Source organism: Tamandua tetradactyla, chromosome 8 (assembly GCF_023851605.1).
Source record: "Tamandua tetradactyla isolate mTamTet1 chromosome 8, mTamTet1.pri, whole genome shotgun sequence".
Lineage (NCBI taxonomy): Eukaryota > Metazoa > Chordata > Mammalia > Pilosa > Myrmecophagidae > Tamandua > Tamandua tetradactyla.
The window spans coordinates 64,291,999-64,304,364 of NC_135334.1; positions in this window are offsets into that span (position 1 = coordinate 64,291,999).

The following is a 12,366-nucleotide window of genomic DNA, read 5'->3' on the forward strand; positions in this document are numbered from 1 at the left end:
TTTTCTAAGTCAATTGAGATGCTCCTCTTATGTGGTATATTGCATCAATCAATTTTCTGACATTGGACTATTCTTAGCATTAACTGTGTGGATACTATTCCACTAAAAAAATGTTATATCTGTTTTGTGAGACCAAAATTATTTTCCCTCGTTTGTATTTCTATCATAGTAGGGTGGGTCTAATCTTATTTCACTCAGTGTTTACATCCAGCTCCAGCCCCAGCTTGAGTTACATTCTCTGGGCACTATTATCCTCACCTATAAAAACCAAAGATGGGGTGAGAGTCAGGAACAAAATTCTTTGATATCTTGGGTATGTCAGCTCTTCAGAAACTTATACAAGATATTCAATCATGATTTTCCTTTCAATCTCTCCCTCTTTGTTTCCCTTTCCCTTCCCTACCTCCTCACCTCTTTCCTCAAATCTTCTCTTCGTTATATTGGCATATTCTTTCGTGCCTCCAATCTTTGTGTGTACAACTTTCCTCTTTCATTTAGAGTTATTTGATTAACAATAGATAGTGCCTCAAATGTAAATTTATTGAAAAGGTGTCAAGTAGCTCAAGGAAGAGACAGATGAAGACTCCAGCAGCACTGTGAGTCTGGGCAGCAGGAATCCCTCGACTATCTTGTCCAGATGCCACTGTAAAAAACCACCCCAACTTGATCCTTCAATCACTTTGTTACTCTACCTAGTTTTTATCACATTTGCCACAGCCCCCTTGGTTCAGGGCACCTTGACTTACAGTCCCACCAAGACTGGTCACAAAGGGGAAGAGGCCACTTACTAAAGAAAAAGTTGCATTTTTGAAGAAATAGCTGCTGAGAAAACCTGAAACAAGCCATGTCCATTGCATTTTCCTACACCACAGCTTGGTTAACCCCTTTGTATTTACCAAGATCCTATTTGGGAGACCTTAGTTTATCAAAGAATTTTGCTATGAGTTCTCCCCATTTCAACCCCTCTCCTATTGCCCACATCCAGGGTTGGATACCCTATCTCCATATTTCCAAAGATACTTGTATCATTGTCAGCACATAGACAACACAGTATTTTTTCCTGTTTTCTTATATGACCCTTCAGAGGGAAAGTCATTTGATAGCAGAAAACCTAATGCAACTCTAAGTTTAACCTTAACCTCAACCCTAACCCTAACTTTGTGTTTCCAGATTTAGCATTTACATGCTAACTGCTAGTGCATGGTGGATATTTAGTAATTATTTTTGTAAGGAAAGAAGGAGAGGGAGATAAGGAGAGATTGAAAAAGAAGGGAGGAAGAAAGGAATCTAGGGGGGGACAAAGTTAACTCAGCAAATGCTCTGAGGGATAACTAGCCAAAGAACTAAGCCACCTGAAGGGGATGACTTCATCATCATAGAAGGTCTCTAGTTACCAGCCAGAGGAAGATGTGGCCTGTAGACAATAGAAGGAATTAAAACTCTGGAAAGGAAATTAGACTAGATGATTTTTAGGTTTCTGTTCAACCACAAGAGTCTATGATTCCTTGATATAGGATCCTAAATGAGGACTGGGAGACTGAAACTAAGCCCAAGGGAGCAATCTGATCTAAATATATGGAGAGCTTTAGTGTAGGCCTGTGGATTCTGCACTTTTCTAAGCCCTACCCATAATTTGGTCAACACCTATGAAGGAATGGCCATGCATCCTTCCAGTGATTTTCTACAGAGTAGCTTGATTCTTATGTATTTCTATTAACCAGTGCATTAAAAACATTAGAATGCTTCTGGAGTGATAGCCTTGCTACTTTTACATGTGTACCTAAGCCTTAAAGAAGAAGAGGAAGAAGAAGAAATGATATGTACCTAACTCAGGTTCCTTAGAACTCTGTGGCTCTTAGTCTTCAACATCATCATATCTCCTAGTGCTAAAAGGATCCTGGAAACTTCAGATAGCATTTCTGAAAAGAGTATATTTTAAAAACCAACATTTTTGTATTTAATGTACATAATTTAGGAATTTGAAGATTATTTTTCTCCTGAAGTGGGCATGGACATAACCCTTACTAGAATAGGTTTATTGAAATGGCATTTCAGTGTGCTTCAGATGCAAAGCTTTTAAAACCAAGGATTGAAGTTTTTCATCAAATACCAACTGCTTAGTATTTCCCATCCTATGGCTTGCTCTAATTTATAAATTTCATTATATATGACAGAAAGGGATATTATCAATACTAAAGCAAGACTACTTACCTGTTGTGAAAAAGAGAATAGATATAAAATGTGTGAAATTTAAAAGATTAAGAACAAAATCCTATACAATGCCAAAATACATGTTATGACTTTAACCCTTTCTGTGTGTTTGGTAACACACACTGGTTAACAATCATAAATATTTTGGGTATTCACCAGGATTACAGGTTGGGTCCATATTTAAGAAAGATAGGTGTGGTAGTTAGATTCAGGTGTCAACTTGGCTAGGTGAAGGTGCCTAGTTCTATTGCTGTGGACATGAACCAATGGCATGTGAACCTCATCTGTTGTTGATTACATCTGCAGTCAGCTAGGAGGCGTGCTTGCTGCAGTGAATGATGTCTGATTTAATTGGCTGGTGCTTAAATGAGAGAGTTCAACATAGCACAGCCCAAGCATCTCAACATGTCTCATCTCACCACTCGCAGCTCAGCCCAGGCCTTTGGATGCAGGAAGGAATCACCTCAGAGAAAGATGTTGGAACCCAGAGGCCTGGAGAGAAGGCCAGCAGAGATCTTCCTGTGCCTTCCCACATAAGAAAGAACCTCAGTTGAAAGCTGCCTTTCCTCTGGAGAACTATCAGTTGACTAAATAAATCCCCTTTTATTGAAAGCCAGCCTGTCTCTGGTGTGCTGCATTCCAGCAGCCAGCAAACTAGAACAATAGGCAAGCAAAAATTGAAATGTATAGACATGAACTAGACTTTAGAAGGGTTGGGAATGGAATTTATAATTAGGAAGGACATTTAGGGAAGCTATACCAGGAAGGCACAGATCTTTGTATAAAAATGGTTAGTTTTGGTGTGGTTCGAAGAGGGGGAGGGGGATAGGCTCTCACTAAGGCTAAAGACATGACCCCACCCCAAAGTCATATCGTTTAATCTGTATCTTTTTTTTATCAGAGAAGTTGTAAGTTTACAGAAAAATCATGCAGAAAATACTGAGTTCCCATATACTACCACCACCCACTTACAAATGCAGTTTTCTCTATTATTAACTCTTTGCATTAGTTTGGAACATTTATTACAATTGTTGAAACAATATTATTAAAATTATTCTATTAACTGTAGTATTTATTTTGCATTAGGGTATACTGTTTGGATTATCAACTTCTATATTTTGTTTTTGGAATTTTTATTCTAGTAACATATATAACCTAAAATTTTCTGTTTTAACTACTTTCCAATAAGCAATTCAGTGGTATTAATTTTATTTACAATGTTTTGCTACCATCACCACCTTGCCTCAGAAAACATCCCCATTGCTCTAAAAGAAACATTGTACAAATTAAGCATTAATTCCTGATTTCTATCCACACCCTGGCCCCTGGAGATCTATATACTAGTTTCAAGCATTATCAATTTGCATATTCTAATTATTTCGTGTATTGAGATCATACAATATTTTTCCTTCTATGTCTGGCTTATTTTACTTAGCATAATCTCTTCAAGGTTCATCCATATCACCATGTGTATCAGACTTTGTATGTGTATATATATATATATATATACACATATATATGATATATATATATATATATCATAAATGGAAAAAAGGACCAGAAAGAAAAAAACTACTATGCAAGATTTCATTTTCCAGAAAGAAAGAGAAATCTATTTCATTTATTGCTTTCAAAGCAATCATTCTGAATGTATATTATTTATGGCCTTGATAATAGGTGTACAAGCATGAATAGTTCTCCCCTCACCTCCTTCTAGACATGACTGACCCATCATATCTACAAATATTATTAAACCTTTGTCCAGAGGGAATATTGCCCTACTACTGCCATTGACTCCAGTACAGGTAAGTCATTCAGCTGGTAGAGAGAAAAATATACCTGTTCTAGTTTGCCAGCTGCTGGAATGCGATATACCAGAAATTAAACAGCTTTTAAAAAGGAGAATTTATTAAGTTGCCAGTTTACAGTTCTAAACCCATGAAAATGTCCAAATTGAAACAAGGCTATTGAAATGTCCAATCTAAGACATCCAGGGAAATATACCTTGGTTCAAGAAGGCCAATGATGTTCAGGGTTTCTCTCTCAACTGAAAAGGCACATGGCAAACATGGTGACATCTGCTAGCTTTCTCTCCCAGCTTCTTATTTCATGAAACTTCCAGGAGGGTGTTTTCCTTCTTCATCTCCAAAGGTCTCTGACAGCATGGACTCTCACGGTTCTCATGGCTTTCTGTTTCTCTCCAAAATGTTTCCTCTTTTTAAGGATTCCGGTAAACTAATCAAGACCCATCTGGAATGGGTGGATTCACATCTTCCTCTAATCAAATGTTAATACCCACAATTGGGTGTGTCACATCTCTGTGGAGATAATCTAAACCTGATGTTCTAGTTTCCCTGGGAAACTCCTCATCGGTCTCAATTGGCAACCTCAGTCTAGCCTTCTGGAAGACCATGTCAGGATTCTTCTTCAGAAAATGATTGGTTTTCTAAGTTACATTCTCACTCACACCCCCTCGATAATTTGCAGAGAGAAAAAGACTTAATGATAGAACTTTAAATCCTGTGTAAGATTTTCTCCCTTATTTTTCCTTAAACTTTGGCACCTGCTGCCACTTGTCTGCTAGCAGAAAACAGAAGGAATCAAAAAGAGCAAACAAATGTTAATGAAAAACTCAGAAACAGCTGAGATGCTTAGTTATCAACAGCTTTCTTTTCCATAAACACGTGGACACACAGTTTTGACTTTCTCCTGCACATGTATAACATGGTTATATTTTTCTGACCGTAATCACATTTCTACTTCTTATGGGGAAGTACTTATTGTGATGGAAAAGTAAAAGCCACAAATAATGTTAGTATATTCTAAGATTTATTAAATAGGATAAACATTTTGCTTAGATTAATTTCTTTACCCTTTACATTAACTTTATGAAGTAGGTGTATTTTCATTTTACATTTAGGGAAAATGAAGTGTGGGGAGGTTAATTTACTCAGATTGTATAAAGGAGCTGGTAAAATGGAGAGCTTTGCTTTGAGTCAAAGTAGTCCAAATCCGGAGCCCAAGCTGTGGCACGCTTCCTTGGTGATCACTTTAGCACCGTCACCCTGGGTGGGTCCTTGACCACCAGGACAGCTTTGAGTGCCCAGTCTGGAAAATATTGTCTGTGTTTAACCCCTGTGTACCTTCAGTCTTTGACAACTGTGAGTACTTTTCCCCATGTGCCTGGAAATTCTCAGAAAACACATAGTGTGAAGAACACAAATTTTTTCTATTTTTCTGTATTTCTTGAAAAGATGAAGGAGATGTGGTATCAAACAAACCTAAGATGTTCAGGGACAGATAAAATGCACATCTCTCTACTGGGTCATTGCCTGTACCCCTGCCAAAGGAAGTGGAAAGTGTGTCAAGTCACTGGAATCACACAAACCTTGTCTTCAATCTTAAATGACTACCATTTTCAGACTATCTCAACCTGATTGAGTCTCAGCTCCCTAACTTGTAAGATGAAGGACACAGTATGTATCATTGTCTCTCCCCAATGCTGAGGCTTCAATTTCTCATCTCCTAGTCTGGTACCTCAACTGGCTATTACTCTTCATAATCAAAATAGTGACAGAAGACACTTCTACCAAAGCCGAGTTCCTGTCCTGCATCTTTTTATGTTTTCTATCTTGGCAAGCAAAAAGAGAAGGGAAGTGACATTTATTGAGGATCTGTCAAAATATGCAGAAGGTGCAGAGGAAATTTATTATTTCACAAAGTCCTTCGATACTTAAAATATGTACTTAATTCCATAAAATAGAAGTCCAACTTCAGTGATTTAGCTAAGTAGCAGTTTTAGTTTTCTCCTGCAACAAGACACATGCCAGGGCTGGTGTGTTGGCTCCTTGAGTCACTGGCATTGCAATACTGCACCTCAGTCTCCATTTTGCCTCCACCTTCCAGACAAGGAGAAAGGGAAGATCAAAGAGCAAAAGGTAAATGCCAGCTGGGTCTGTCTCCATTTGGAAACTTTCTTCCAAAGCTCCAAGCAGTGGCTTTCATTTTTATCTCATTAGTAAGAATAGGGTTGCAAGCTACAAAGAGGCTGGAGAGTTTTGTTTTATCTGGGCATGTGGCCATCCTCAACTTAGTTAGAGGTTTGTTAGAAAAGAAGATGAAAATGGATACTGAGGAAGCACCAGAAATGTCTGCATGCCCAACTTCAGTGAGCATGTAGATATTTTAATTATGCGTGTGTGCTTGTTTCAGAAGGATGAAGTAGCTAAGGGCCAGGGAACACGGTCCTCAATTTTTACCTCTTTCCTCTCTGCTATGTTTTTCTTTTGGTCATTGTCCCCAAGAAGGTTGCTTCTTTTTGAAAAAGTTGGAAGAGAAAAGCAATTATTTTTGCGATTGCTTCACCATCATGGAGGATTTGGAAATATGCTTTATGTGTGTTGCTACTTTTTGCCAGGTGCCATTGCAAATGTCTTCATAGCCGGTAAGAGGAAGAGCTGGGGTTCAAATGAGGAGCCTCTGCATCCAACACACTACTCTTTTCATCACTTAGTGTAACCAAGCAGGAATATTTAAATTTTAGTAGGAAGAATCTCAAAGATGGAACTATATTCAATATCTACAATAGTGGAATTTCGGACAGTGAACCAAACCCTGACTTATTTTAAATATGATGCTAAATCAGAGCAGGGCATTTGAGGCAAACAGAGATTTTCCTTCTCTTTCTTGTGTTTGTTGTTACTGAAGCCCAATTTAAAAACCTTAATTGTAACATACTTCTTAATGCATTTCACATATATTATCTGCTCAAGTCTTTCAGCAACTCTGAAGGGTGGGTCAGGCAGAGATTTAATTCTAGTTTATGAATGAAGAAGCTGCTGTTCAGAGTGTTTAAAGCAAAGTAACAGCTGAGATCACAGTGGCTGAGCAGGAAACTCATGCCTTCAATTGTTAACTCTGTTCCTACAGTAAATTCTGTCTCTAAGGTCTTTCATAAAGAAGCCTTCAGAAGGAATATGATGAAACAACAATGCAGTTTATGAAAATCATATTTTTATGAAGCAGCATTTAAATAACATCTAATTTTCTTGCCAATCTTGTATCAGGAATTATTCAAAATAGGTTTTTTTTTCCCTTTCTTCATGAGAAAATTTCATAATCAATTTACTTAGACAAAAAATTATGTATTAATGAATCTTTTGACATTTTCATAGACTAACCTTCTGCTGAAATTAGTGCCATTATATTAAAATAGGTAGTTCATAGAACTTGGATTCATGTCAAATACTTTCTTAAATGTGCAACATAATGAAAAAAAGCCTGATGGTTAAATCATCACCCCTAACACCAGCATTATTGGCAGAGATTAGTTGGGCTCTTGTTATGTGCAAGATCTTATAGCAGGGCCCCTTAAGGACCATGCTGACTACAGTGTCATACTATGCATAAAGTATTGCATATAGTATGTGTTCAAATATTTATTGAACTGGTAAAGGAAAAAAAGGGGAGGGGAGGGAGGGAAGGAAGGGAGGGAGGGAGGGAGGGAGGAAGGAAGGAAGGAAGGAAGGAAGGAAGGAAGGAAGGAAGGAAGGAAGGAAAGGAAGGAAGGAAATATTAATTCATTTAGGGAAGAAAAAGAAAAGCTTTCTTCCCTTTTCTAGTGCTGTTATTTACTCGGCCTGTGGCTTCTCCTGAGATTGAGTTCCCTGTTTCCAATTAGCTCCATATCCATTAGCATTTCAAACCTAGCAGATGAAGAGCAGATGCATGATCCAGTCAATAATCTTGTCTCTCTGTCATTATCTGTAAACTTTGGAATCATCTTCCATAACTCATTAAATCCATTTAGTTTATTCTATCTTGAAATTCCTCCAAAGTCAGCCCCTTCCTCTCTATCTCCAACTTAGTTCCTATTTCTTGAGTACCTACTATGTTCAAAGTATTGCTAATTTCTAGGCAATAGAGAGACATCAATCAAAAAGAAAAAAAAAATCAGACAAAGCACTTTGCCTATAAAGCTTAATGTTAGACAATAAAACAAGTAAATAAGTAAAATAAATTGTACATTTGGTGGTTAAAAGTGAACTGGAGAAAATAATGCAGGGAAGGAAGATAGGGAATCAGAAGAAGTGGGGTGGTTAAGGAAGGACTCTGAGACCATGACCTTCGAGGAAAGAAAGCCATGGGTGGGGTAGATGTGTGACAGAGGATACACCACTTGCAAAAAAATTTGAATGTGCGTGGAGACCACTGTGTCTGGAGCAGAGCTAGCATAGGAGAGAAAAGTAGATGTGATCAGGTGATACAGGATGCTAGAGGCAATAAGAAAAGGCTTGGCTTTTCCTCTGGGTGAGCTCCAAAGCCAAGGGAAAGTGTTGAGCCAAGGGGCAATGTCATATAATTTTTCGTAATAATAGAATCACTCTGTCTACAATGTTGAAATGAGCCTTAAGGAGATCAAGGATGAAGAAGAGAGACCAATTAGGACACCTTTGTAGTAATCTGTGCAGGAAATAAAGGTCATGATGGTGCATAGCCTTCCCATCTCTCAGGCTGTTGGAAACTCCCACCTAGTACTTAATGCATGGTAGTCTGTTTGCTGAAATATCTGGACTATGGACAGTGTCAGTAGCACACTTATTTGTTTGAAGGAAGGATTGAGTTTGGATGAAAGTACTAGATGGAAGAATTAACACATAAGTAAAGATTTCTTAATATAGTCTATGACCGGTGTCTTCCTATTAAGGACTCTTGAAGTTCTGCACTCCACCTGTCAGCAGTAGCTAACAGTGCTAACAATCACATACAGATGATCTCATTGAAACCTCACCATCAGGTGAGCTACATACTATGTGAGTATCTGCATTATCACTAATGAATAAACTGAGACTCAGAGAGGGTCAGCAACTTTCCTAATTTCTTGCTGCATGTTGCAGAGTCTGGACTGTAATCCAGATAGAAGAGCAACAGTTTGCTCCATCACTCTGCCCTACTCCTTTCAATGGCATCTGAAGGTCCAAGTCCAGCTACCAAGCCTCTCCTGACCCTAACCTTCTATTAATTTCTCTTCCCTCTGATCTCTCGTATTTCTTTCTCACATCTCTAATGGTTCTTATGACTTTTCAGTTACATTAGCATTTTATATCCATGCCTCATCTCTCTTGTTAAACTATAAACTTCCAGAGAACAAAACCCTTGACATTTTCATCCCTGTGTCCTCCAGGAACTGTGACCTGCACACAGTAATAGATGCTCAACAAAGATGATGACAAAAAGGATACCATACAAGAAGCATGGAGACTTCATCCCTTTCCTCTGAGCCTGGTGCAGTGAATGGCACTTGGAAAAGACTCAATTCATTGTTGCTGGATGAATAAAGAGATGAATAGACATTCTGATACCATTATACTTTCTTCTTAGTTTCTTCCCTGCGGAGGTCCTTGCTGACAAAAGAACTCTTCCATATTTTGTCCTATGCGATTGGTTGAAAGATATTGAGATTAGTCTCTCTCAATATGACTTCCTTCCAAAACTCTAATCTTGCTTTCACATGCTGCCGTTAGTCCCACCGAACCACCTGGGCAAGGACATGAAAAAGCAGATACCATCATGTTAAAAGCGTGGGCATCTAGTTCTTCTGCAAACTTGCTGATTCCTCTCTCCTCTCCATACTCTATTTTCTCCCTTTTGTCCTTCTCTAATTAGTTATGGATAAGAAAAGTAGATATGGCTCTTTTGTGGTCTTTAATGAATTATTCCCTCATGAAATCTCTTACTATGGCATTAAAAACAAAGGTTGCAAGCTGATTACCATCCTCATTATTAGAATACAGGCATGGGGAAAAAATGCTTCTTCTGGGATTCCTTTGCCTTCTTTGTCTAGGACTCAATTTCAGAGCAGAAGAATGTTGGAATAGTAATACATTTTAATGCTAAAGGAGATAATGAACAAACTCAGGTGATGAGAATAGACACCGCAGGTGATAATGGGGAATTTATTTAAAACTTTGACTTCTCCTAACTCTTCAGAAAAATGAGTTATTAAACTGTTGTGGGACATTTCAAGTACAGTCAAGTATGCCTTGCTTTGGATTAGAAACCTCACAGAAGTGAAGAAATAAAGACGTCTGGTCTCTCCTGAAATGAATCATTGAAACAGAAGTAGAGGGGATCTTAGGAACCACAGACCGCATTCTTCTGCTAAGTTACTCACCCAAGGTTGCACAGCTTGGAAGAGGTAAAGCTAGTTACCGAAGCTATTACTCATTGCCTCACTGGGTTACATGAAAAAACATATATATATATATTTATAAATGAGTGTCTATGTGCATAGATATATGCTTATGTATATGAATATGTATGTAGGTATACCTACATAATATAAAATATACAATGTAATATATAATATATAACATTATTTATAATCATTATTCTTTATTGTAATTATATGTAAGAGGTACTTTCACATTTCATCAATTTCAAGATGCATATATATTCATATATTAACATCTTTGAATTTGGGATAGGTCTTACAGACAACAAAGTCTTTTTAAAAAAAATTTTATTAATAAAACCAATCAACATACAACATGAACTTTCTTAACGTATGAACATTCTGCACTTGGTGTGCAGTCAGTGGCTCACAATATCATCACATAGCTGCATATTCATCACCATGATCATTTCTCAGAACATTTATATCATTCCAGAAAAAGAAATAAAAAGAAAAAAGAAAAAACTCATACACACCATACCCCTTACCCCTCCCTCGCATTGATCGCTAGTATTTCCCTCTATTCAATTTATTTTAACATTTGTTTCCCCTATTATTTATTTATTTTTAATCCATGTTTTTTACTCATCTGTCCATAGCATAAATAAAAGGAGCATCAGAACAGGGTTTTCACAATCACACAGTCACTTTGCGGAAGCTATATTATTATACAATCATTTTAAAGATATATGGCTACTGGAACACAGCTCTACAGTTTCAAGCACTTCCCTCTAGCCTCTCTAATACACCTTAAACTAAAAAGGGGTTATCTATATAATGTGTAAGAATAACCTCCAGGATAACCTCTCTACTCTATTTGAAATCTCTCAGCCACTGATGCTTTATTTTGTCTCATTTCTCTCTTTCACCTTTCAGTTGAGAAGGTTTTCTTAATCCCTTGATGCTGAGTCCCAGCTCATTATAGGATTTCTGTCCCATGTTACCAGGGAGGTTTACACCCCTGGGAGTCATGTCCTTTGTAGAGAGGGCAAGGGCAGTGAGTTTGCTTGCTGTGTTGGCTGAGAAATAGGCCACATATGAGCAACAGAAGAGGTCTAAGCAACTAAGGGGGTGACTCTTAGGCCTAATTTTAAGTAGGTTTTGCCTATCCTTTGCAGGGATAAGTTTCATATGAACAAACCCCAAGATTGAGGGTTCAGCCTGTTGATTTTGATGTCCTCACTGCTTGCAAAAATATCAGGCCTTCTCCAAATGGGGAAGTTAGTTGGGGAATCTTCCCTCTTTCTCACCATTCCCCCAAGGGGACTTTGCAAATACTTCTTTATTCACTGTTTAAATCAGTCTGGGATTTTCTGGGGCATCACTCTGGACAAACCTACAAAATCTTATGCCCTACTCAAGGTTTCATGTACCTATGGTGTTCAATTAAACTGTCCATATAAGTTACTTTAGGAGATGCACTAGTCAAAATATAAATTTTGTACCAAATAGACATTTTTTGCTTTAGTCTCACACATAATTTAAAGTTTTAAAATATGAATGACCATATATTTTAAACACCCTGCAATATTGACATTCCTTCATTCTTCTTTATGCAAAAATATTTTTCAATTTGTACATTTAGTCAGTATCATTGTACCCTCCAGGATTTCTAGAGTATACCATCTCAGTCTTTATCATCTATCTTTCCTTCTGATTTCATTTGTGCCCCCAGCCCTCCTCCCTTTATCATTCTCACATTCAGCTTCATTCAGTGTTCTAACATTACTGTGTTACAGTTAGGTGGTATTGTGCTGTCCATTTATGAATTTTTACAATCAATCCTGTTGTGCAATCTGTATCCCTTCAGCTCCAGTTACTCAATATCTATCGTATTTCTATCTCCTAATGGTCTCTGTTCTTAACTGAAATTCTCCAAGTTCATCCATTAATATTAGTTCATATCAGTGAGACTGTACAGT